Below are 4,861 nucleotides of genomic sequence, written 5' to 3'. Positions count from 1 at the left end.
GAAGTTATAAGGCAAAACAGGAGTTCATCAGAATTATCATGTTCTAAAATAATATATCAAGATTCGAGAGAAGGAAGGTGAACAAAAATAAACTATCTACTTCATTAAATCATAGTTGTTATTAAGTTATTGCTAAATTACATATAATTAAAGAAAAATAATGAAACAAAAATCTTAGCGATTACTTACTTTACAAGCTTTACAAATGCCTCGACTTTGATAATATTAATTATTAGTAACAAGGTATGTATATAAAATTAATATACAATAATAATTGTTAAAATAATAAAATTTAATTAAAATGATTACATATAATTTGCTAAATTAGGGTCATTGTTCTAATAGAAAATAATTTAATTATAGATTTAACTAATACTAATGGAATGTACATCAACAACTAGAATTAGAATCCATTCGGGTAATTTCAATAGCAGCATATTATTTCTTCATATGTAACAGTATTAGTTAAATTATTAATAATTTATTTTAAATTTTAGTGAAAATCAAACGTTGAAAACCAAATGAAAATTGAATAAATATGTGCCAAGGTAATAATAATGTTTAAAACAAGTTTTGTTTTATAAAGTCTTTTTATTACTATTGTAATTATCATTATTTTTTTATTATTGTAAGAATTAGTTTTATGATAACATTATTCTCTGAAATTTTCACTTTTCCAATATTTAATGATGCAAAATGCAGTAATGAAAAGACAATGTATGTATGTAATAATATTGAAAATATTTAATGCTGAAAGTAAATATATAATTTTTTTTTTATTTTGTAATTTTTACTTTTAGATCTATTTAAATTAGATGTACATTATGCCAATAAAAATAAATTTAAACATAAATAGCATCTCATTTATTACAAATAAGTGATATGAATAATAATAATGATAATAATAATAATAAGGAGGTAAATGAAGATAAAATTTAAAGTAGTCAAATTTTGTATTATTGCATTCAACATAATAAATATAAATACAATGAATTGAGTCAATCTATGCAAAAAAAATTGAAAATATTGCATAGTTTTATGTCGGATGGAAAGAAGAATTAATTTGTTTTGATTGTGCGAATCATAATTATCTAATACAAGATATTAAATTTACTTTATGTTTTATATAATCAATAATTAAAATAATTTAATTAATCTGAAAATTTTTACTGAACAAAATTGTCAGAAATTTGTTTGAACAAATCATTAGAAATGCTATTTATTTAATAATATTATAAATTTCTTACAAGTAGCAGTATTAGTATATTTCTGATTTTTCATAATACTGTTATAATTTAGTTATTAGTATTAATAATATCAATTGAAAATTAAATTGTTTAATCTTTTAATTTATGATATTTAAACTTTTGAAAATTATGCTTTCAACATGGGCCAAAAAACTTATGTAAAATATCGTTAAACAAAAATATCAGAAATGATTCAATTATGTAGTGTATATAAGAACTAATTTAGTTTTTTTGTGATTTTATGGGGAAAATGATAGCTACTTTTATAAAATAATTCTATATATTTACAATCAATTAGCGATGTCCGATGATTTATTGTTTAAGTAATGAAAATTAAGAATAATTCTATTCACATATGGAAGGTGAAAATATCAAACAGCATTTATAAAATCAACAATTCTATATTTGTCACAGGTAACGTACGAATGTAACACAGTTTACATTGTAACACTAATGGAGTCTTTGAGCCTTATTAATGCGTTAGTGTGACTGCCTATCTTTTGTTATGATGTCGTATTATATTTTTGGTATCTTTTTCTTTTATTTAAAATTTTCTCATTCCAATGCATACAGAATTTGCTTACTTGTCAAAACAAATACAAAATATTATCTAACCAAAATAAAAAAAAATACGTTTTTAAAGTTAAATTTATTAATTTTATTATATTGAAATCATTTTATATTTTATTATATTTCGTATATTCTAACTTATTTTTTTTTTTTTTGCTTTTCCACTATTACCTTTCACTTTATTACTAGTATTTTTTATTGAATGGATTCACGAATTTAGTTCATTTATGGAAGAGTTTTCTCTGCCGAAACATTATTTCTGGAGATTTATTGTTTTTTATTTTATGCTAATCAGACTAATAGTGTTGCTACACGTGTTGAAGAAATCATAATTAATATTTTACTTAAATTTTATTTCAAAATATACATATATTTTATGATTTTTTGTGATATATAAATATTTTCTAATTTCATTGTAATTATTTATAAGATAAGTACAACGTTTTTAAGGTAATATATGAACAATTATATTATATAAAATCCATCTGAAAAGTCATTTATTTTTGTGATATTATAATATGAAAAAATGAAATTAATAAATGCATTTTTTTCCAGTAATTAATGAATTAGCGTTTACCTTGTATTTTTAATCTGTGTGAATTTCAAGTTTAACAAGCGTGAAGCTCAATATCAATAAAAAATTGATTTTTTACGAAACATAATAAAACGAATGGTGTAGAATTAATTTAACAAGTACGTTAAATAATTTTTATTTTTAATTTCTAAATTTAAGTTCTTAAATATATTGTTAAGTATTTATATTCGTAAGTTATATTATTTATAATTATTATAATTTATGATAGTTAATTATAACTTTGCTACAGAATTAAATAATCTTCATATTAAAATTGTATTAATAATTATTTGTACAATTTCCATAGCAAGTGGTAATTATAATTTTTACTAATTAATATTAAATTAAAAATATGATTTTTATGTATTAATCATTATGTTTACTAAATTTTGTTTCCATTAATGAATCAATTATTTATGAATATTATAATGTAGTAATTAAACATTTAATCATTGACTTCTATTTATTATCGACGTGTTTTAAAAAAAATTACTTATTTTTCACTTTTTGATATTTATAAATGAATATCTTTAATAAATTATTTTATCATTATTAAAATTCGTTTTCATCGCTTGGTACTTCCTATTAATTCATATTCAATTGAACTCCATGTACTTGTAATTTTGACGTATTAGATGAAATACAAAAATGTGTAACCGATACATAATCGATACTAAATAAATATTTTGAATAATAAATATTGACACTAAATACTCGTATATCATGAAACCCTTTAGAGACATTTTTTATTCATTTCGTCTCAATCCTTTTATGTTTCATAGGTAGATATCAGCTGCAGCTGCTTGTCTATCAAAGAAACAATTTTCTAATATCCAAATTTACATAATGGATTATTGTTAGAAAATATTTTTTATCTATTTATATTAAATCACAAATATATATATATATATACATAATTTTTTGAATAATATAATTGAAATACGCAACTTATGTATTCAAAAGGAATAAATGAATTTAGAAGACATCATAAAACAAGTTTATATCTAATGTTAGTTTTCTAGTAAATATTAGCTTATGTTTTTTGCTTTTTTTTTGTTTTCTACTCTCTACTTTTATCTATTTTTATTTTACTTGTAATTTTTCACTTTCTTCCATTGTTGAACTTTGTTCCTCGACTTTTAAAATTATCACGATATTGTAATAAAATGTAATTCCAGATAAATCTTTTCTATAGTTGTTAACTATAAGTATTATTTAAAAAAAAAAAACATGCTAAGGACATGTTTAACTTTCTTATAAAGGCTTATCTCGACTTCAAGTTCAGCTTTTCCTACGAACGATGAAGGTGATTCGAAGTACTAACCGTTACCTTATAAAATATGTAAAATTCATTTATTTTTGATCTTTTCATATTACATTTAAATCATTATTATTTAATTTAATCCATCAAATTTATTTTCAACCTCGAATTTAAGACTTAAATTTTGTTTTATTAAAGCGTATATTTTACACTGGATTTTATAGAGAAAGTTTTCATTTGACATAAACTGCACTATATTATTACCTTAAATAATTTATGATAAAAAAAATGTTATAGCAAAGAAATTAATAATATGATGAATATCAACATCAATTATGAAAAAAAAATAAATAAATGGTAGAAGATATCTAATATTAATATTAGATGATTCAAATTCGTATGCGATAGTACATGTTTAACATTATTATAAAAGTGAAATCCAAAAAATATAAAAGTATTTGCGAGTTCAAAGAAAATTTTTTTTCGTGTAAGTAATAATAAAAGTGATCTATGCAGTTGACAAAAAGGATTGTAGTATAGAAATTTTCGGGAGCTGAATAAATTGCATAAACGGTACGGAAGCCATATGGATGCTATCGAATTGAAAGTTGGTTAATGGGTTAAGAAGCTTGATTATCGCAAACTATGAACACATATATATTGGAAGTGTGCTTGCAGTGTGTTTCATTGTTTATCTTCTCTCTCTCTCTCTCTCTCTCTTTCTCTCTGAAATTCAAGTTCTGTTCCTGGTACTTCAGCATATGCGTAAAGCATATGCTGAAGTACCAGGAACAGAACTTGAATTTCATGCACCTGAGGGAAAGAGATGAAGATAGAAATTTAGATATGATGCATAATAGATCATCGGGCGGCGACAGCCTCCATAGCTCAGGGGTTAGAGCACTGGTCTTGTAAACCAGGGGTCGAGAGTTCAAATCTCTCTGGGGGCATTTTGTTTTTTGAAATTGTCAATTCCAATGCCTAATGCATTTCGATCGTAAAAATGGAGAGTCGCGTCTTTTCTCCACTACATAGCACACGAAAGGGGACAAAATTGAAAGAGAAAGAGAAAGACGAAAAATAATGAGAAAGTAATCTAAATTGTGATAAGAGTGAACAATTTTCCTTTACTTTTTGTATTTTCTACTTTATTTTACTTATTTCTTACACATTTGCAAATTGCATTTTATGTTTTCGAATGTTTTTCTA

At 22.8% G+C, this 4,861-nt stretch overlaps 1 non-coding gene across 1 annotated transcript; it reads left to right on the top strand.

The window, feature by feature from the left end:
- Positions 1 to 4,529: 4,529 nt before the first annotated feature.
- Positions 4,530 to 4,602, top strand: TRNAT-UGU (transfer RNA threonine (anticodon UGU)). The gene has a single exon. It is a non-coding gene; the product is annotated as a tRNA-Thr (tRNA).
- The last annotated feature ends 259 nt before the right edge of the window (positions 4,603 to 4,861 follow it).

Source organism: Ceratosolen solmsi, unplaced genomic scaffold (genome assembly GCF_000503995.2).
Source record: "Ceratosolen solmsi marchali unplaced genomic scaffold, CerSol_1.0 scaffold23, whole genome shotgun sequence".
NCBI lineage: Eukaryota > Metazoa > Arthropoda > Insecta > Hymenoptera > Agaonidae > Ceratosolen > Ceratosolen solmsi.
This window is presented reverse-complemented; position numbering and strand designations above follow the sequence as displayed.